Below are 22,738 nucleotides of genomic sequence, written 5' to 3' on the forward strand. Positions count from 1 at the left end.
AGCCTCCAAGGTTGTGATGGCTTAATTCCCTAAGTCTTTTCCTACAATTATACTAAGTTGTAGCATTTTTAGAGCAATATTGAAGTGTTTAATAGCCAGATTCTCAAAAAAAAAAAAAAAAAAAAAGAGTATGCACATAATTTAATGAGGTGTAAATACACACACCAAAAAATGGTTCTCAAACCTATCTAGAACTAGTTCCAACATACACCTAACAATACAGCATTTGAGTGGGCTGCAGTGGCACATGCCTATGAATGTCGGCTCTCTTAGAGTCTGAGGCAATTGGATCACTTGAGATCAGGATTTCTGAGTTGTAACAGAACTTAAGTTGATTGGGTGTGCACAAAGTTCTGAGCCAATATGGTAAACCTCTTCGATTGGAGAACCACTGGGCTACTACCTAAAGAGAGGTACACTGACCTACCTTAGAAATGGAGCAGTTCTGCACAGTTCAAAAGTGCATCAAGCTTAAGATGAACCATTATACTGAGAGGGATAAGAAAGCCCCATCTCAAAAAGAGAAATGAGGAAAGCATTTGAAAACCTTTCACACTATTGTGGAAAAGAAGGATAGACGTAGACATTGATGATAGCACAAATCAATAGATATAGACCTTGTTGGATATCTGTCCCTAAAGTATATTCATTTTTTGTCAGTTTGTCTAGAATTTTTTTAAATAGAATTTATCTTTCTGTCTTCTCCTGGTGGATTTTATTGGTAATATACAGAAATGCTGATGATTTGTGGGGGTTTATTTTGTATCTATGGCTAAAGTTATTGTTTCAGTTAATTTTTTAGTTGATTCTGGAGTTCTTTAATATACCATCTTCATACATATAAAGACTTTATACATATACATGTGTATAAAAATATATATAAAAATTTTATACATAAAAAGTAATAATTTTTTCTCATTATTATGCTTATTCTTTCCATTTCCTTTTCTTCTCTCATTGCTATAGTTACAATATTGAATAATAATGCTGATAATGGGCATCTTGCTTTACCCCTGATCTTATTAGAAAGGCTTTCAATTTATCTTCATTACATATAATGCTTGCTCTTAGTTATAGATAGATGCTTTTTATCATTTTAAGGAAAGCTTTACTTATCTATAAAATCTTTAGTATTTTTTAATATCAATGAATTTTTATTTTCTTATAAGTTTTTTTTCTGAATTTATTGATACAATCACATGATTTTTGTTGTTTTTGTTATTTTTTGTGAGGCAATTAGCATTGTGACTTGCCCAGGGTTATAAGGTAGTAAGTGGCAAATGTCCAAGGCTATATTTGAACTCAGGTCCTCCTGACTCCAAGGACAAAGTTCTATCAATTGTATCATCATTCAACATTTCAACAACAATAAAATGTTATGATGATGGTAATAGTAATAATGATAATGATGATGTTGAAATTTCCATTAAAATCTATTTTTCCCAAAAATATCAAGCAACTTTCACAGGAATCATCTCATTGATCCTAATATGATTCCTGTGTGAAAAGGAAGGATTAATATTGGATCACTTATTTTACATGATTTGGATGCAGTATAGTAGAGTAACTTTCTCTGGATCACACAGTGGGGGAGATGGGACAAAGATCTTACTCTTGGGATTTCTATTCCAATGCTGGAATTCCAATTTCTAAGAAGAAATGGAAATGCTGGCAAAGAAAAGTTTTTCCTAAAGAGCACTCTGTCTTAAATGCCATTCCTCTCTATCAGAAGAGTCAGAGACTCTACTATCATCATTTGGTTTGATTTTAGCAGCTATATGGATCAAGCAACTAAACTTGGAATCAAGAAAACCTGAATTCATCTCTTCTGATGGAAAGTAGTCTCCTTGAAGGTAGAGACAATTTCATTTTTTCCCCTTTGTATTGTCATTGTGTTTTGCCAAGCCCTGTGTCTAAAAAAAAATGATGGACACGTAATAAATGCTTGTTCATTGACCAATATGATAGATAATTTCCTCTGTATTGATTAGTTTTCCAAAAACTTCCTTTTACCTTAGCAACTGGCTCCCTCCTCCCTGGGCAGATGGATACATCTCAAGAAGCTGTCAGACTGGGAAGACAAGTATGGCCACAAAGCCACTCCTTCATTGGAGTAACTCAAGATTTCCACCACACCTCTAAAAGGAATGAATGGGGAAAACAATGACTGGCTATTACTTCACTGCCATCTACAGGGAAGGTATGAGTCTCTTACAAGGTACACTTTTTGACCTTTAGAAGCCTGTAATGAGAGCACATGGACCCTAAGACAAGTATGGTGTTAGGATTCTTACAAGGTGCTAAGTCACTGAAATTGATAGAGACAATAATAATCTAATTTATCATGGTTCAGTATGATTGTTCTGATCCTACAAGGAGATGTTATGGGCCAGAATTTGAAACAAGGCACTAAGTGGAATTGAGGTGATAATGATTCTCTAATTTACATGTACTTAGTACTTACTATAATTCCGCAAGATTCACACCTTTAAGAGAGAATATATAAGGAGGAGCTGACAAGCTCACAAGAGAAAAAGCCTGCTCTTGGGCTTCCCCAGAGATTCACAAATCAGAAGCCCACAAGCCCACTCTCTAGGAGGCTGAGACAGATTCATTCCAACTTCCACCTTTTGTGCTGGTTGGAGGCTGAAGGACAAACCTTTGGATTCAGAGACATTTGGAGGGAGCTCTTGGAACTAAGGAGAGAGATAGGCCTCTAAGAAAGCTAACTGAGCCCCAGGAAAAGGGTCAAGTCTTCGAAGGAGAAAATAAAAGAGCTGGACTTTAACTCCTGGCTGCATTTGGGATTATTGAACTGAACTGAAACTAAGGCTGCTCCCAGAAGCTCCCCAAGAAACCTGCTCCAAGAGAACGATTACAATTTAGAGAAAAGAACATTACAGTATGGTTCACAGTACTTGGAACATAGTAGGTGCAAACATATTATGCTTGTTGACTAAATGATAAAGGGGCAGGTTCTGAATGGAAAGTTAACCCCTTAACTAAATAGATGAGGATCTAGGCATTTCTTTTCCTTGTTTTTACTGAAATGTTTTTCCTTCCATGTTGGAAAACACCATCTTCCACACCATCTTCCTTAGCTGGAATGCCTCACCTTGCCTCTTCTTGTTCCCTACTCCAATAATCAGTCCTCTTCATGCCAAATTGCCTTGTATATACTATGCAGATGCAATGCATGATACAATAATATAATATTGTTTGTGACTCTCATTTGGGGTACTGTAGTGATTTGTCATTCTTCTCTGGCTGATTTTGCAGATGAAAAAATTTTAAAAATTAAGGTAAACAGGATTAAGTAACTTGCTCAGGGTCACACAGTTAATAAGTGTCTGAAGCTGGATTTGAAGTCAAGAAGAGAAGTCTTCCTGACTGCAGACCTGGCCGGCTATAAACTGTGCTACCCAGCCCTCTTTGTAGTGGCCAGAAACTGGAAACTCAGTGGATGCCCATCAACTGGAGAATGGCTGAAAATGACCAGCAGGATGATTTCAGAGAGGCCTGGAGAGACTTACATGAACTGATGCTGAGTGAAATGAGCAGAACCAAGAGATCATTATACACTTCAACAACAATACTATATGATGATCAATTCTGATGGCCATGGCCCTCTTCAACAATGAGATGAACCAAATGAGTTCCAATTGTTCCGTGAAGAGAACCAGCTATACCCAGAGAAAGAACACTGGTAAATGAGTGTGGACTACAATATAGCATTATATATGTCCACTTGCATTTTTGTTTTCCTCCCCAGGTTATTTTTACCTTCTTTCTAAATCCGATCTTTCTTGTGCAACAAGATAACAGTATAAATATGTATACATATATTGCATTTAACATATATTTTAACATATTTAACATGTATGGATCTACCTACCATTTAGGGAAGAGGGTGAGGGGAAGGAGGGGAAAAGTTGGAACAGAAGGCTTTGCCAGGGTCAATGCTGAAAAATTACCCAAGCATATGTCTTGTGAATAAAAAGCTATAATAAAAAAATAAATTAAAATAAACTGTGCACCCACCTGCCCTATTAACTAATGGTCAGGATAATAATAATAGCTACCATTTATAGAGCATCTGTTATGTTAAATATCTCATTTGATCTTTTAGATGTATTATGTACATTAGACCATAGATTTAGAACTGGAAAGGGTATCAACATCTAATCCAAAATTTCTTAAATTGCAGGTTATGACCCTGTCCGGGGTTATGTGCTGAATGTGAAGGGCATAAAATTATAGTTTATTGTCAATAAATGTTTGATTTGTATACCTATTTTATATACTTATATACCCAGGGTCACATAAAAATTTCTCTGGCAAAAGGAAGTTGAGAGTGGAAAAAGTTTAAGAATCCCTGATCTAGTCTAACTTTCTCATTTGATTGACAGAAACCATAGTCTCAGAGGGGTTAGGTGAGTTATCTAATGTCATATGGATTGTAAATAAAAGAAGTACAATTCAAATCTAAATCCCCTGACTCCAGTTGCAGTGGAATCTTCACAATAAAGATTCTCCATGTTTTTTTTCTCCCCAATAGAATACAGCAAGGCACAGAAAAGGCATTTAATCATTATTTGTTGAATGGTACCTCATAGAGCAGAGTGTGAAAGGCACAGTAGTTAGTGGGGATGATCATTAAACAAAGGAACATAAGTCCTAGATCCTTGTGTCACCTGGCCTCTATGTGGCCTGGGAAATATAATGCTTTTAAATGTCCCTGATTATCCATATGAATAATAATTTGGTCCTCTCCTTTTTTCACAGTAATACTGTTAAGCCTAATATGATTCATGTGAAAGTGCCTTGAGTTCTTTTGAGAAAGGCACCTTATGGATTATTGTTGTTTTACTCTTTAGTCATTTTCAGTTGTGTCCAACTCTTTGTGATGCCATATGGAATTTTCTTGGCAGACATACTGGAATGGTTTGTCATTTCCTTTTCCAGCTCATTTTAGAGATGAGGAACTGAGTGACTTGCTCAAAATCATGCAGCTGGTAATGTCTGAGACCAGACTTAAACTCAGGAAGATGAATCCTCCTAACTTCATTCCTAGCACTCTTCACTGGGTTACCTAGCTACCTGTTGTACTACTTGGAGCTGTTGGTATACAAGGTAGCCACCTGACAATGGTTGCTGGAGATCTAACTCAGACTTGCAGTGGTTGTGAGACAATGATACAAGGAGACCGAGAGGCCGTTGCTGTTCTCTGACCTCTCTCCTTTTCCCTCTGCCTCCAATGTATCTCATTCCCAGTCCGCAACACCTGTGTCAACAAAAGCTGCTTCGCAACTCCTTGAGATGTTATGATTCACAGCTATGGAGGCTCTAGGAGAATTAACCTGTCCCTTAACTACCCATTTTATGAAAGTAAGATATTAATATCATAATCAACATGCATCTTGATTCCTGATTATTGGCATTCTCTCCTAGTCCACTTCTAGTTCCTCATATTTTCCTCTTTATCTTTTCCATTTTCTATCATGAGATCCTCTTCCCCACCCTGCTTTTTCTTAATCTTGCTATTTATTATTGGACTTTTTTGTCCTTAGTTCTAGTAGACCAGGACATCAGGGAGGTGATACCATGGCAGGCAAGTGAACTGAATTTAAGCGATGGAGTGTGCAAGGTCACCTGCCTCACTTTCTCCCCCCCCCCCCCCAAAGCCATCTGGGTCCAGTGGCAAGATATCTATCAGGAATCCTTTTTAAGCTAAGGTCTTCATCAAGTCTCAGTTTGACTGACGTCACATCTATTCAGTGATTAAGATTAGGTGGTGTTTGAGGCAAAGAATCTCCTCTTTTCTCTAGTCCCCCCAAAAAAAAAATCTAAATAAATAAAATTAATCTGGGAGGAAAAGACCCTCAGGATTTCTGGCCAAAGGAGAAATGATTGCTATTTACTTTTAATTTGAGTCAATCAGGACCCAAACAATGAGCAAATGGGGCATGGCCTAGGACCTTGCTATTCATTTTTATCATGAATTTAATTCAATCCATGTCCCACATTGTTTTTCCATTTTTAGCCTTAATTTTGTCTCCCATAGCTAGGCCAAACTAGTCAGTCTGGTATTCTATCTTCTCTCCAACCCAAACCTTCTCTCAACTCTGACAGATCTCTTCACAGTTCTCTATATTACCAGCATCCTTACACACCATTTTCATTCTCACCCTAATGGCTTTATGATGCTGCCTTTTCTAGAATGTCCCACTCACTCCCATATACACATTCAAATTCTATATACCCTTCAAGAACTGGCTCAAATCCCAGCTCTTCCACAACACAACCTTAAAGCAATTATTTTCTTTACCAAACAACTGAACATTTGATTACAAGTGACAAAATGTTTAAAATATATTTTTCCCTCCTTGTCCCCCACTATTACCAGCTACCACCAAAAAAAAAAAAAAAAAAAAAGATTTTTTTTGAGAACACTGTCATACATTTTTTTTAATCCCCTATAACACTGATGTCAAAATCAAATTGAAACAAGATCACTGATTCATACATAAAAATCTTACATAATATTACATTTAAAAACTGTGTCAAAATGCATTATCTATATTTTATCATATTTTTATTTATTTTGTGAAATATTTCCCAATTACATTTTAATCTGGTTTGGGTCTCATTCAGGAATGTTGTTGGCTCATGAATCTCATGTTAAATACCACTTCCCTACAATGTCATTATACATTTAATAATTTGATATTAATATTGACAATTGATTAATTATTGAGCAAGAACCTCATCTCTTTCCCTTCTTTGTGTATGGCTAGCTCAATCATTTCTTCAGCAAACATATATTACATGCCTGCTGGGTGCCTGGCACTATTCTAGATGCTTGCAAAAATATAAAATTTTTCCTTCATGTAACTTAGAGTAGGGTGAGAAAATACCAATACTAATAGCAATGATACACAACAGTGATAAGTTTATTCAAGAGTCATAAAATAAAATACTACAATGATGGTCTGCAGGAAAAAATCACTATCAACTAGAGAGATGAAGGATGACTCACTTTGTACTTGTTTGATTTCTCTACCTGTCCCTCACTTATCTTTTTAACTTTCTTTTGAGTATTGTCTTCCTCCATTAGATTGTAAGCTCCTTGAAGGCAGGCACTAGCTTTCTTTTTCACATTTAGCACACTGCCTGGTAGACAGTAGGAGTTTAATACATTCTTACTGATTATTAACTGCCTAGAAGAGGTACCTATTGGAGTTAGATTTTTAAAGGATGGATAAAGGGCAAAGAAAAAGAGGGATGATATTCCAGGTTTGAGCAGAGTATGAGCAAAAATATGGAGGTGAGAAGTTCAAAGTATGTTCAGGCAACAGAATGCACTGTAGTTTCACTGGAGCATAGAGCACATCATTTAGCCTATAGCCCAGGTGCAAACACAAAGCCTCTACTTTCCTCATTGCTTCATCATTCTCCTCCTACTAATTTTAAGAGAGGCCACAGCAACAGCTGTGGGACATCTAATAAGTATGGTAGTCATCTTTCTCAGTGATACTTTATTCTCAACACATGTTAAATATTGACAAATGGAAGATCCTAGGAAGAAAATAGCAGGAAACATAAAAGTCAAGAAATCCTTGGCATAGATCAAAACTGAATTAAGGCCCAGAAATCAATATCTGTCTGCACTTTCCAATTCATGGATCAAGAGAAAGAAATAGTTAAATAAATAGTGGGATAAATAAATGGTGGGAGGTTGGGGCAGGAGGGGTAAAGAGGGGGAGAACTCCTGAAGGAAGATGCTAGTCATATCCAGAAAAAGAATTGTTGAAATTTAATGAATATTAAAGCATACTATGTTTTCCCTTTCACACTAGGATTAATATGGAAATATGTCTTATATGATTGTACATATATAATGCATATACCAAATTGCTTGTTTTAAGGAGACAGGAAGGGAGAGGAAGGAAAATTTGAGAGTTAAAATTTTTTTTTTTTTTTTTTATTATTATATATATATATATATATATTTTATAATATTATCCCTTGTATTCATTTTTCCAATTTACCCCCCCTCCCTCTATTCCCTCCCCCCGACGACAGGCAATACCATACATTTTACATGTGTTACAATATAGTCTAGGTACAATACATGTGTGCGAATATCACTTTCTTGTTGCACAATAAACATTAGAATCCGAAGGTACATGCAACCTGGGCAGACAGATATTAGTGCTAACAATTTTCATTCCCCTCCCAGTGTTTCTTCTCTGGGTGCAGCTACCTCTGTCCATCATTGATCAACTGGAAGTGAGTTGGATCTTCTTTATGTTGAAGATTTCCACTTCCATCAGAATACATCCTCATACAGCATTGTTGTTGAAGTGTACAGTGATCTTCCGGTTCTGCTCATTTCACTCAGCATCAGTTGATTCAAGTCTCTCCAGGCCTCTCTATATTCCTCCCGCTGGTCATTTCTTACCGAGCAATAATATTCCATAACCTTCATATACCACAATTTACCCAACCATTCTCCAACTGATGGACATCCATTCATCCTCCAGTTTCTAGCTACAACAAAAAGAGCTGCCACAAACATTTTGGCACATATATGTCTCTTTCCGCTCTTTAGTATTTCTTTGGGATATAATCCCAGTAGTAGCGCTGCTGGGTCAAAGGGTATGCACAGTTTGATAACTTTTTGGGCATAATTCCAGATTGCTCTCCAGAATGGCTGGATTCTTTCACAACTCCACCAGCAATGTATTAGTGTCCCAGTTTCCCCACATCCCCTCCAACATTTGTCATTATTTGTTCCTGTCATCTTAGCCAATCTGACAGGTGTGTAGTGGTATCTCAGAGTGGTCTTAATTTGCATTTCTCTGATCAGTAGTGATTTGGAACACTCTTTCATGTGAGTGGATATAGTTTCAATTTCTTCCTCTGAGAATTGTCTGTTCATATCCTTTGACCATTTATCAATTGGAGAATGGTTCGGTTTCTTATAAATTTGGGTCAGTTCTCTATATATTTTGGAAATGAGACCTTTGTCAGAACCTTTGTTTTTAAAAATATTTTCCCAATTTGTTACTTCCCTTCTAATCTTGTTTGCATTAGTATTATTTGTACAGAAACTTTTTAGTTTGATGTAATCAAAATCTTCTATTTTGTGATCAATAATGATCTCTAGTTCTCCTCTGGTCATAAATTCCTTCCTCCCCCACAAGTCTGAGAGGTAGATTATCCTCTGTTCCTCTAATCTATTTATTATCTCCCTCTTTATGCCTAAATCATGGACCCATTTTGATCTTATCTTGGTATATGGTGTTAAGTGTGGATCCATATCTAATTTCTGCCATACTAATTTCCAGTTTTCCCAACAGTTTTTTCCGAATAATGAATTTTTATCCCTAATGTTGGAATCTTTGGGTTTGTCAAAGATTAGATTGCTATAGATGTACCCTTTTTTGTCCTTTGTATCTAATCTGTTCCACTGATCTACCGGTCTATTTCGTAGCCAATACCAAATGGTTTTGGTGACTGCTGCTATATAATATAGCTTTAGATCAGGTACACTTAGACCACCTTCCTCTGAGTTTTTTTTCATTAGTTCCCTTGCAATTCTTGACCTTTTATTCTTCCATATGAATTTTGTTGTTATTTTTTCTAGGTCATTAAAATAGTTTCTTGGGAGTCTGATTGGTATAGCACTAAATAAATAGATTAGTTTGGGGAGTATTGTCATCTTTATTATATTCGCTCGGCCTATCCAAGAGCACTGAATGTCTTTCCAATTATTTAAATCTGATTTTATTTTTGTGGCAAGTGTTTTGTAATTTTTCTCATATAATTCCTGACTTTTCTTTGGTAGATGGATTCCCAAATATTTTATACTCTCAACATTTGTTTGGAATGGAATTTCTCTTTGTATCTCTTGCTGTTGCATTTTGTTAGTGATATATAAAAATGCCGAGGATTTATGTGGATTTATTTTGTATCCTGCCACTTTGCTGAAATTTTGAATTATTTCTAGTAGTTTTTTAGCAGAGTCTTTGGGGTTCTCTAAGTATACCATCATGTCATCTGCAAAAAGTGATAGTTTGATTTCCTCATTTCCTACTCTAATTCCTTGAATCTCTTTCTCGGCTCTTATTGCCGAGGCTAGCGTTTCTAGTACTATATTGAATAGTAATGGTGATAGTGGGCAACCTTGTTTCACTCCTGATCTTACTGGGAAAGGTTGCAGTTTATTTCTATTGCATATTATGCTTACTGACGGTCTTAAATATATACTCCTGATTATTCTAAGGAATAATCCATTTATTCCTATACTCTCAAGAGTTTTTAGTAGGAATGGATGTTGGATTTTGTCAAATGCTTTTTCTGCATCTATTGAGATGATCATATGGTTCTTATTAATTTGATTATTAATATGGTCAATTATATTAATAGTTTTCCTAATATTAAACCAGCCCTGCATTCCTGGAATAAATCCTACTTGATCATAGTGTATTATCTTGGAGATGATTTTCTGAAGTCTTTTTGCTAATATCTTATTTAAGATTTTAGCATCAATATTCATTAAGGAGATTGGTCTATAATTTTCTTTCTCAGTTTTCAATCTACCAGGTTTAGGTATCAGTACCATGTCTGTGTCATAAAAGGAGTTTGGTAGGACTCCTTCATCCCCTATTTTTTCAAATAATTTATATAACATTGGGGCTAATTGTTCTTTAAATGTTTGGTAGAATTCACATGTGAATCCATCTGGCCCTGGGGATTTTTTCCTGGGGAGTTGATTAATAGCTTGTTCTATTTCTTTTTCTGAAATGGGACTATTTAAGCAATTTATCTCCTCCTCTGTTAATCTAGGGAGCCTATATTTTTGGAGAAAGTCATCCATTTCACTTAAGTTATCAAATTTATTGGCATAAAGTTGGGCAAAGTAACTCCTTATTATTTCTCTAATTTCCTCTTCATTGGTGGAAAGATCCCCCTTTTCATTTGTAAGACTATCAATTTGATTTTCCTCTTTCTTTTTTTTGATCAAATTTACCAAAGGTTTATCTATTTTATTGGCTTTTTCATAAAACCAACTCTTGGTTTTATTTATTAATTCAATAGTTTTTTTACTTTCAATTTTATTGATTTCTCCTTTTAATTTTTGTATTTCGAGTTTAATTTTTGGTTGGGGGTTTATAATTTGGTCTTTTTCTAGCCTTTTAAGTTGTAAGCCCAATTCATTAATCTTCTCTTTCTCAATTTTCTTCAAATAAGCCTCTAAAGATATAAAATTTCCCCTTATTACTGCTTTAGCTGCATCCCAAAGATTTTGATATGATGTCTCATCATTATCATTATCTTGGGTGAAATTGTTAATTGTTTCTATAATTTGCTCTTTCACCCAGTCATTCTTTAAGATGAGATTATTCAGTTTCCAATTACTTTTTGGTCTATTTACCCCTAACTTTTTACTGAATGTAGCTTTTATTGCATTGTGATCTGAGAAGAAGGCATTTATTATTTCTGCCTTCCTACATTTAATTTTGAGATCTTTATGTCCTAATATATGGTCAATTTTTGTATAGGATCCATGAACTGCTGAGAAGAAAGTATATTCCTTCCTATTGCCATTCAGTTTTCTCCAAAGGTCTATCATACCTAGTTTTTCTAATGTTCTATTTACTTTTTTAATTTCTTTCTTGTTTGTTTTGTGGTTTGATTTGTCTAAATCTGAGAGTGCTAGGTTGAGATCTCCCACTATTATAGTTTTACTGTCTATTTCTTCTTGCAGTTCTCTTAACTTTTCCTTTAGAAAGTTAGATGCTATACCACTTGGTGCATATATGTTTAGTATTGATATGGCTTCATTATTTATGCTACCTTTCAGCAGGATATAGTTTCCTTCCTTATCTTTTTTAATGAGATCTACTTCTGCTTTTGCTTGATCTGAGATAAGGATAGCTACCCCTGCTTTTTTGGCTTTACCTGAAGCATAATAAGCTCTGTTCCAACCTTTTACCTTTACTCTGTATGTATCTCCCTGCTTTAAGTGTGTTTCCTGTAGACAACATATTGTAGGGTTCTGCTTTTTGATCCAATCTGCTATCCGTCTCCGTTTGATGGGATCGTTCATCCCATTTACATTTACAGTTAAAATTACTAATTCTGTATTTCCTGCCATCGTATTATCCCCAGATTATACTTTTTTCCCTTGACCCCCCTGATCCCCCTCCCCGATATTTAATTTACAAACCCCCCTTGTGACGCGCAACCCTCCCTCTTTTTTTTTTTTTTTTTTTTTTTTTAGGATCCCTCCCCCCTCCCTCCAAGTCCCTTCACTTATTCTCCTTTTCCTTTCCCCTTTTCCTCTCCCCCCTTTTAATGAGGTGAGAGAAAATTCTCTGAAAAACAAATATGTTAATTATTTACTCTTTGAGCCTCTTCTGATGAGAGTAAGATTCACACAATGATTCTCCCCCTCACTAAGTTCCCTCAGATATGGTGTATTTTCTATGTCTCTTCCTGGGATGTAGTTTCCCTCTTTTTATCACTCCTTCCCCTTTTTCTGAACCGACCTCCTTCCCTTTACCCCACCCCCCTTTTTTTCTTTTATATCAGTAAAATCAAATTATCCTTGAGTATTTTTTATATACCCACAACAAAGTTACAGTTCTCAAGGGTTCTGTGTACCTTTTTCTGTTTCTCTTCAGTCTTGTGGATGTAGATCAAATTTTTTGTTTAAGTCTGGTTTTTTTCTTAGAAACATATAGAATTCCTCTGTTTCATTGAATGACCATCTTCTTCCATGGAAAAAGATGCTAAACTTAGCTGGGTAGTTCATTCTTGGTTGCAGTCCTTGATCTTTTGCCTTTCGGAATATCAGGTTCCAGGCCCTTCTATCTTTTAATGTGGAGGCAGCCAGATCTTGGGTGACCCTTATTGTGGCACCTTGGTATTTAAATTGTTTTTTTCTAGCTGCTTGCAGGATTTTCTCCTTTGTGTGGTAATTCTGCAGCTTAGCCACAATATTCCGTGGTGTTCTTTTTTTAGGGTCTATTTCAGAAGGAGTTCGATGAATTCTTTCCACATCTACTTTCCCTTCTGTTTCTATTATCTCTGGACAGTTCTCTTTGATAATTTCCTGTAAAATAGAATCTAGGCTCTTTTTTTGGTCATAGTTTTCTGGAAGTCCAATAATCCGCAGATTATCTCTCCTAGATCTATTTTCCAGGTCTATAGATTTTCCCAGTAAGTATTTGACGTTGTTCTCCAGCTTCTCATTTTTTTTGTTTTGTTTGACTGATTCTTGGGTTCTCTGTGAATCATTCATTTCTATTTGTTCCATCCTGACTTTTAAGGAGTTATTTTCTTCTTTCACAGTTTTTAGTTCTTTTTGTAAATGCCCAATTTCATTTTTAAATGAATTATTTTGCTCTATTGAATTTTTTTCCATTTCCCTAATTTTTTTTTTTTGAGAATTATTTTCTTTTTCCAATTCAGAAATTCTATTTTCTTGAGACTTTTTTATCTTTTCCAATTCAGAAATCCTACTTTCCTGTGTTTTTTTAACCTTTTCTAATTCACTAATTTTGTTTCCCTGCATCTCCTGTGAATTCTTTATTTTTTCCAACTCCAATTTCAGGACGTTGTTATTCTCTATCATAACTTCCCTTTCCTTGCCCCATTTTTCTTCGATCTCCCTCAATTTCTTAAGAGCTTCTTCTAGGAGAGAGTTATGTGATGGGGGGCAGGAATCGTTCCCCTTTAGGTTGTTATCTTCTGAATCTTTGCTGTTAACTTCCTCGGGGTTGGATACCCGCTCTTTCTCTGTATAGAAGGAATCTATAGTTTTTCTAGCTTTTTTGCTCATACTTAAAAAATGTTTTGGGGTCTGTCCCTGGGGTAGGAAATTATTTACTCCTTTACCAGCTTCCTCCCAGACCGGATGGATGCAGCGGCCCCTGCGCCTGCGCTAAGAGAGAGCTCTGGGAGAGAGTTCCCCACCCCCTCCCTGGAAGCGCCTCAGAGGTGATTAGCACTGCTGTGCTTCGAGGGCGTAGAATAGTGAAGACAGCAAGAAGCTCAGCCTATGTGTCCGGGTGGGGAGTGGACGTCTGCAGCAGGTGACGTGAGAAGCCCCTGCGCTCAAACTGGAAGTGTCTGCCAGAAACCGCGGTCCCTAGTTCAAAGGTGCCGCTTCTCTGGGACTTCCTGGAGCTGAGTTCCACTCCCTCCAGCTAAGCTAGGCCGTGTGTGTTGCCTTGGGCCGTATCCACCCACTTGTCAGTCTCTTAACTATTCTCAGGAGGTAGCTGAGGCCACACCCCCTGGTGCCTGAGTCACCCCCAGGGTCCGGGGAAAATCTAATCTGAGTTTTAAAATATTTTGGCTTTCTCCTCTGAACTGCTAAATAATTAGCAGAGAAGAGCTAACAGCCTGTGCCAGATTCCTTTACCTCAGTGGCTTCTCTGTTCCCAGAGCCCTTCCCAGCGCAATGGGCGCAGTGTGCCCCTACCCCACTGTCTGTGCTGGTCTTTCTTATTCCTCCCCTGAGAACTGACCTTTCCTGTTGAAACTCCAGATTCTCTTCAGCTGGTAAGTCGTGCTTCCAGTCCTTGTGGTATCTATCAGTCCTGAGCTAATTTTGAGACTTAATTTATCTAATTGGTTGTGAGGGAGTGAGGACGTTCACTGAGTTGTGTGTTTCCTCTCCGCCATCTTGGCTCCGCCTCTAAAATTTTTTTAAAGGAATGTAAAACATTGTCTTTACGTATATTTAGAAAAAATAAATGCTGTTTTTAAAAAATAGAAAAAGACTGTGTTGGTGGTCAAGAAGGAAACAAATATGAAACAGAAAGACCTTGTAGAGAAGCTTCATGCATACATACATTCATAAATCTAGCCAAACTTATGTGCGTAAGAATGAAGTAAACTTAACTGGAAAGTCAGTTACAAGTTAAACCAAAGCTAGTATCATATAAGTAGTCATGATTTCATCAGAAACCAAGTCTAGTCCTTTTCCCAGATGATCCAATATCAAGATGATGAGCAAGAGCAAGGTTAAAATGAAGCTAGTTGTAAGAGACTCACCTTCTTGTTCATGATGATTCAGAGCAGAGATGATAAAGTATTTCCTCCGAATCCAAAATATACTTAATATACTTCCATGCTTATCTCACTCTACTTCAGCAAGTTCAATCCCTGTTTCAAACCAAGCTATAGTAGATTTCACTGAAGATAAATATTTCCTGCCACTATACCTTTATACAAACTGACCCCCATGCCTCTTTCATCTCGACATCCCGTGATCTTTATTTAGTTTCTTTCAACGTTCCTCTCAGATGTCACCTTTTAACAAGAAATCTTACAAGTAAAAGGAAACTCTTGGTTGTTAATGTTTTCCTCCCTCCTCAAGTATTTTGTACTTACTTATCTATGAAAAGGTTGTATCCCCCCAGTATAAGGTAAGTCCCTTGGTATAAGGATTGTGTTTTGTTTTGTTTTCATAGCCACAGATTCTAGCACAGAGCCTGGCAATTCATGGAATGAACTATTAAAAATCTTTGGCCAGTCTGTCCCTACCATTGGAACCAAGCAATGAAGCATTTGTTAAGTACCTTCTGTGTGCTAGAGATTACATTAGATTCTGAGATACAAAGATAAAGACCCTGCCCTCAATAAGCTTATATTTTGTAGATCTATCTGGATTAAAGAGCTGACCCAGAATTTTATGAAAATGAAACATACACACAGGGAAGGAAGGCTTGTATATTTTTAATACAGAACAAAAAGCAATACCATCTTTTATACACACTGCATATACTAATTTATATGTATGTACATGCACTCATATGCCCTCTCGAGCACTTTCTAAAATTTCCCCCCTTCACAAGTGAGGAAACCATGGTCCAAGAGTGCCTTTTTCAGACTCAAAATTGAACAAAACAACTAGGGCTTTTTAAGTGTACCCTCCTTGTCAGAAACCATCCTGTACTCACTTTCCCCATAGTATGTTCTGTGTACCTCAACTGCTTCTATGTATCCCAGCAGAGTTAGGGATCCATACATAGGAAGGAAGGCCCTATTTCCTTGAAAGAAATATCAAACTTTGGCAAGAAAAAGCCAAGCCAGGAGTATTCTTCCTCTCCTAAGGAGAACTCCGAAATTTCCAGGCAGATTCATAACCTCTACAAAGTCCAAACAAGCTTCAACATGCCACAGACAGATCACAGGCTCAGCTGAGAATTCCTTAGGCAGCAGTCTTCCTGATCTTATCTCAGTTCAGTGGGGGATGGAATTGAAAAGAAAATCATAAGCCCCACTTTGACTTCTCTTCTTTCCAAACACTTTTCACCTGGAAGAATGCCTATAAGTTACAAAAAACCAAGAGTTAATATATAAAAGGAGGCACTTGAGCTAGCTTGGGGGGAAAAAATCTCCATAGGCAATTATTCTTTCATGCTTCCCTACCCTAGTTTCTCTTTTTCATAATCCATTTCTTCTCCATTTCTCCCACTGATCCACTTTGCCTTAAATATCCAGCGCCCCCTTTATTCCTACCAAAACCTGTTCTTGGTATAAGATGTGGTATTCACCCTGAAGAAAAATAATGGTGAACGGTGTTAAAAGAGTTCTGAATATTCAATCAGAAAACAGAGCTCCTTTTCTGGCTCTATCACTTACTATTTGTGTAACTTTGGCCAAGTCATGTCACATTCGATTTTGAATTCTTTGAGGCCCTCTTTTCTGTATCCTCAAATTTTAGTGTCATGCATTTGTTGTTCAAAGGTTTTTTCAGTCATATCTGACTCTTGTGATACCATTTGGAGTTTTCTTAGTAAAGATACTGGATTAGTTTGCAATTTATTTTTACAGCTCATTTTACAGATGAGGAAACTAAGGCAAATAGGATTTTACTTGCCCAAAATCACACAGCTGATAAGTGTCTGATGCTAGATTTAAACTCAGGAAGGATGAGTCTTCCCAACCAGGCCAGCATTGTATCCTCTATATCAGTGGTCCTCAAACTTTTTAAGTAGGGGGCCAGTTCACTGTCCCTCAGATTGTTGGAGGGCTGGACTATAGTAAAAACAAAAACTCGAGGACTTCCGGCCAAGATGGCGGCGTGGAGGCAGACAGCTGCTTGAGCTCCTCGTTTTCTCTCAGAACTTACTTCATGACAAGCCTCTGACTTAATGCTTGACCCAGAAAGAAATCCACAAATTATCACCAAGAGAAGACATCCTTGAAAGTCGCCAGAAAAGGTCTGTGTTTGTTCGGGGGAGGGTCAATCAGACTGGGCGCAGACTGAGGGCAGACAGCCAGAGCAAGACAGGCAGCTCACACAGCTCAGACCTGAGGGGGAGGGGTGTGATCTCTGCCGTTTCTGTGAAAGGGCTTTTGCCCCAGTGTGGATGCTCCGTCTTGGCAGCAAGCCAGGAGCGGTGGAGAGGGTGTAAACACTGGAGGTGAAGATTAAAACCCCAGAAAGCCAGCGTCTCTCAGAGCCCGGCCACCCCCAACCCCCACCTGGACTGACTCGGTGCGTTCTCGGAGCCTCAGAGCGCAGACTCAGTACAGTCATTGCTGTTCTGTTAGTGGCTCTCTGCTGCCCTACCCCCAGTCTGTAGAGGAAGCCCATTAATACCATCCAGCCCTATCCCCCGCAAAACAGACCAATTGGTTCTCTTGTCAGTTTGTTTTCTTTGATTCCTACTCTGACAAAATGAACAAAAAATTCAAAAGGGCTCTAACCATTGACAGCTTCTGTGTGGAGAGGGAGCAGACTTCAAATGCTGAGGAGACTAGGAACAGACTGTCCCCAGATGTATCCCCTGGGAGGGATATAAGCTGCTCCTCAATACAAAAGAACCTCATAGAGGAAATCAAAAAGGCTCTCACAAGAGAGCTGGAGGAGAAATGGGAAAAGGAAAGGGAAGCTTGGCAAGAGAGCCTGGAGAAGTCATCCCATGCATTCAAAGACAGAGTGGATAAAGAAATCAAATCATTGAGAAACAAGATTAGTGAGCTGGAAAAGGTAAACAACTCCAAGGAAAACAGGATTAGTGAGCTGGAAAAAGAAATCAGCTCTCTAAAAAATACAATGGAAAAAAATTCCATAGAAGATAAAAACTCAATTGGACAATTACAAAAAGATATAAAAAAAGTGAGTGAAGAAAATACATCATTGAAAATTAGACTGGAACAAGTAGAAATGAATGACTCAAGGAGAAACCAAGAGGGAGTCAAGCAAAACCAGAGAAATGAGACAATTGAAAAGACTGTCAAGTACCTTACCAGAAAGACAACAGACCTGGAAAACAGATCCAGGAGAGACAATTTGAGAATAATCGGACTCCCTGAAAAATGGGAGGAAAAAAAGAGCTTGGACACCATTTTCGAGGAAATTATCAAAGAGAACTGCCCAGACGTTTTGGAAACAGAGGGTAAAATAGACATTGAGAAAATTCATCGATCACCTACTGAAAGGGACCCTAAAATCAAAACGCCAAGAAATATAGTGGCCAAGTTCAAGAACCATCAGACAAAGGAAAAGATATTGGAAGCTGCTAGAAAAAAACAATTCAGATATGGAGGATCCACAATAAGGATAACACAGGATCTAGCAGCGTCCACATTAAAAGAACGCAGGGCCTGGAACATGATATTCCGAAAGGCTAAGGAACTTGGTATGCAGCCAAGAGTGACTTACCCAGCAAGAATGAGCATCATTTTCCAGGGAAGAAGATGGACATTTAACGAAATAAATGAATTCCATCTATTTTTGATGAAAAAACCAGACCTACATAAAAGGTTTAATCTTCAAATACAGAACTCAAGAGACTTCTAAAAAAGGTAAAAAGAATCTTGAGAACTATACTTCTGTCAAAAAAATATGTAAAGAACATATGTACAATTTGTCTTAGAAACTAGAGGTGGAAAGGAGATTATATCATAAAAAAGTATAAAGTGGTGGTACTACATCTCATGAAGAGGCAAAGGTAACCTATTATATCTGAGAGAAAGAAAGGAGGGAGATGAACATAGCGTGTATCAATAGACATATTCGATTTATGGTGAAACTTCTTCCACTTCATTGAAAAGTGAAAGGGAAGGAGTAAGCTAAGGGGAAGGGAATACAGTAATTTCGAGGAAAAGGGATAAAATAAGGGGAGGATCTTTAAGGTGGGGGAGGGATCCTAAAAAGGGAGGGCTGTGAAAAGCAAGTGGTGTTTACCAGTTTAATACTGGATAGGAGGGTAAAAGGGAAGGAAAGGGGAAAAGCATAAGCAGGGGTTAATAGGATGGCAAGCAATATAGAATTAGTCCTTCTAACCATAAATGTGAATGGGGCAAACTGCCTCATAAAGAGGAAGCAGTTAGCAGACTGGATTAAAAGTCAGAATCCTACTATATGTTGTTTACAGGAAACACACCTGAAACAGGATGAGACATTCAAACTAAAAGTAAAAGGGTGGAGCAGAATCTATTATGCTTCAGGCAAAACCAAAAAAGCAGGAGTAGCCATCCTCATCTCAGATCAAGCAAAAACAAAAATTGATCTAATTAAAAGAGATAAGGAAGGGCATTATATCCTGCTAAAGGGAAGCATCAATAGTGAAGCCGTATCAATATTAAACATGTATGCACCAAGTGGTGCAGCATCTAAATTCTTAAAAGAGAAATTAAGAGAGCTGCAAGAGGAAATAGATAGCAAAACTATAATAGCGGGAGATCTCAACCTTGCACTATCAGAATTAGATAAATCAAACCACAAAATAAATAAGAAAGAAGTCAAAGAGGTAAATAGAATACTAGAAAAGTTTGATATGATAGATCTTTGGCGAAAGTTAAATGGAGACAGAAAGGAATATACTTTCTTCTCAGCAGTTCATGGAACCTATACAAAAATTGATCATATACTAGGGCATAAAAACCTCAAAATCAAATGCAGTAAGGCAGAAATAGTAAATGCATCCTTTTCAGACCATAATGCAATCAAAATAACATTTAATAAAAAGACAGGGGAAAATAGACCAAAAAATAATTGGAAACTAAATAATCTTATACTAAAGAATGATTGGGTAAAACAGCAAATCATAGACATAATTAATAACTTCACCCAAGAAAATGACAATAATGAGACATCATACCAAAATGTGTGGGATACAGCCAAAGCAGTAATTAGGGGAAGTTTTATATCTCTACAGGCCTACTTGCATAAAATAGAGAAAGAGAGGGCCAACGAATTGGGTTTACAACTAAAATTGCTAGAAAAGGAACAAATTAAAAACCCCCAGACAAACACAAAACTTGAAATTCAAAAAATAAAAGGTGAGATTAATAAAATTGAAAGTAAAAAAACTATTGAATTAATTAATAAAACTAAGAGTTGGTTTTATGAAAAAACCAACAAAATAGACAAACCCTTAGTAAACCTGATTAAAAAAAGGAAAGAGAAAAAGCAAATTGATAGTCTTGAAAATGAAAAGGGTAAACTCACCACTAATGAAGAGGAAATTAGAACAATAGTTAGGAGCTACTTTGCTCAACTTTATGCCGATAAATTTGATAACTTAAATGAAATGGAAGAATACCTTCAAAAATATAGCTTGCCCAGATTAACAGAGGAAGAAGTAAGTAGTCTAAATAGTCCCATTTCAGAAAAAGAAATAGACCAAGCTATTAACCAACTTCCTAAGAAAAAGTCCCCAGGACCAGATGGATTTACAGGTGAATTCTACCAAACATTTAAAGAACAACTAACTCCAATGCTATGTAAACTATTTGAAAAAATAGGGATTGAAGGAGTCCTACCAAATTCCTTCTATGACACAGACATGGTACTGATACTTAAACCAGGTAGATCGAAAACTGAGAAAGAAAACTATAGACCAATTTCCTTAATGAATATTGATGCTAAAATCTTAAATAAGATATTAGCAAATAGACTTCAGAAAATCATCCCCAGAATAATACACTATGACCAAGTGGGATTTATACCAGGAATGCAGGGCTGGTTTAATATTAGGAAAACTATTAGTATAATTGACCATATTAATAATCAAATTAATAAAAACCATATGATCATCTCAATAGATGCAGAAAAGGCATTTGATAAAATCCAACATCCATTCCTACTAAAAACGCTTGAGAGTATAGGAATAAATGGACTATTCCTTAAAATAATAAGGAGCATATATTTAAAACCTTCAGTAAACATCATATGTAATGGTGATAAACTAGAACCTTTCCCTGTTAGATCAGGAGTGAAACAAGGTTGCCCACTATCACCATTACTATTCAATATAGTACTAGAAACTCTAGCCTTGGCAATAAGAGCCGAGAAAGAGATCCAAGGAATTAGAGTAGGAAATGAAGAAATCAAATTGTCACTTTTCGCAGATGACATGATGGTATACTTAGAGAACCCCAAAGACTCTGCTAAAAAGCTATTAGAAATAATTCAGAATTTTAGCAAAGTCGCAGGATACAAAATAAATCCACATAAATCCTCAGGATTTTTATACATTACCAACACAATCCAACAGCAAGAGATACAAAGAGAAATTCCATTCAAAATAACAGTCGATAGTATCAAATATTTGGGAATATATCTACCAAAGGAGAGTCAGGAATTATATGAGCAAAATTACAAAACACTTGCCACAAAAATAAAGTCAGATTTAAATAATTGGAAAGACATTCAATGTTCTTGGATAGGCCGAGCGAATATAATAAAGATGACAATACTCCCCAAACTAATCTATTTATTTAGTGCTATACCAATCAGACTCCCAAGAAACTATTTTAATGACCTAGAAAAAATAACAACAAAATTCATATGGAAGAATAAAAGGTCGAGAATTGCAAGGGAACTAATGAAAAAAAAGTCAGAGGAAGGTGGTCTAAGTGTACCTGATTTAAAGCTATATTATAAAGCAACAGTCACCAAAACCATTTGGTATTGGCTAAGAAATAGACTAGTTGATCAGTGGCATAGGTTAGGTTCACAGGACAAGATAGTGAATAAAAATAGCAATCTAATCTTTGACAAACCCAAAGATCCCAAATTTTGGGATAAGAATTCATTATTTGACAAAAACTGCTGGGAAAACTGGAAATTAGTATGGCAGAAACTAGGCATGGACCCACATTTAACACCACATACTAAGATTAGATCAAAATGGGTCCAAGATTTAGGCATAAAGAACGAAATCATAAATAAATTGGAGGAACATGGGATGGTTTACCTCTCAGACTTGTGGAGGAGGAAGGAGTTTGTGTCCAAGGGAGAACTAGAGACCATTATTGATCACAAAATAGAACATTTTGATTACACCAAATTAAAGAGTTTCTGCACAAACAAAACTAATGCAAACAAGATTAGAAGGGAAGTAACAAATTGGGAAAAAATTTTTACAGTTAAAGGTTCTGATAAAGGCCTCATCTCCAAAATATACAGAGAATTGACTTTAATCTATAAGAAATCAAGCCATTCTCCAATTGATAAATGGTCAAAGGATATGAACAGACAATTTTCAGATGATGAAATTAAAACTATTTCCACTCATATGAAAGAGTGTTCCAAATCACTATTGATCAGAGAAATGCAAATTAAGACAACTCTGAGGTATCATTACACACCTGTCAGATTGGCTAAGATGACAGGAACAAATAACGATGAATGTTGGAGGGGCTGTGGGAAAACTGGGACACTGATGCATTGTTGGTGGAGTTGTGAAAGAATCCA

At 36.8% G+C, this 22,738-nt stretch overlaps 1 protein-coding gene across 9 annotated transcripts in view; it reads right to left on the minus strand.

Annotated features, from left to right (window-relative positions):
• Positions 1-22,738, minus strand: part of LOC141566327 (adhesion G protein-coupled receptor F4-like) — an 87,115-nt gene that overhangs the window by 17,794 nt on the left and 46,583 nt on the right. For 6 of the 9 annotated variants that reach the window (XM_074310701.1, XM_074310702.1, XM_074310697.1 and 3 more), the window contains one exon: positions 15,744-16,351. The exons of the other annotated variants lie outside the window; for them this stretch is intronic. The gene's annotated coding sequence lies outside the window, so the exon portion shown is untranslated. Of the gene's footprint in view, positions 1-15,743; positions 16,352-22,738 lie in introns of those variants that run through there. 9 annotated transcript variants of the gene reach the window in all.

Source organism: Sminthopsis crassicaudata, chromosome 4 (genome assembly GCF_048593235.1).
Source record: "Sminthopsis crassicaudata isolate SCR6 chromosome 4, ASM4859323v1, whole genome shotgun sequence".
Taxonomy (NCBI): Eukaryota; Metazoa; Chordata; class Mammalia; order Dasyuromorphia; family Dasyuridae; genus Sminthopsis; species Sminthopsis crassicaudata.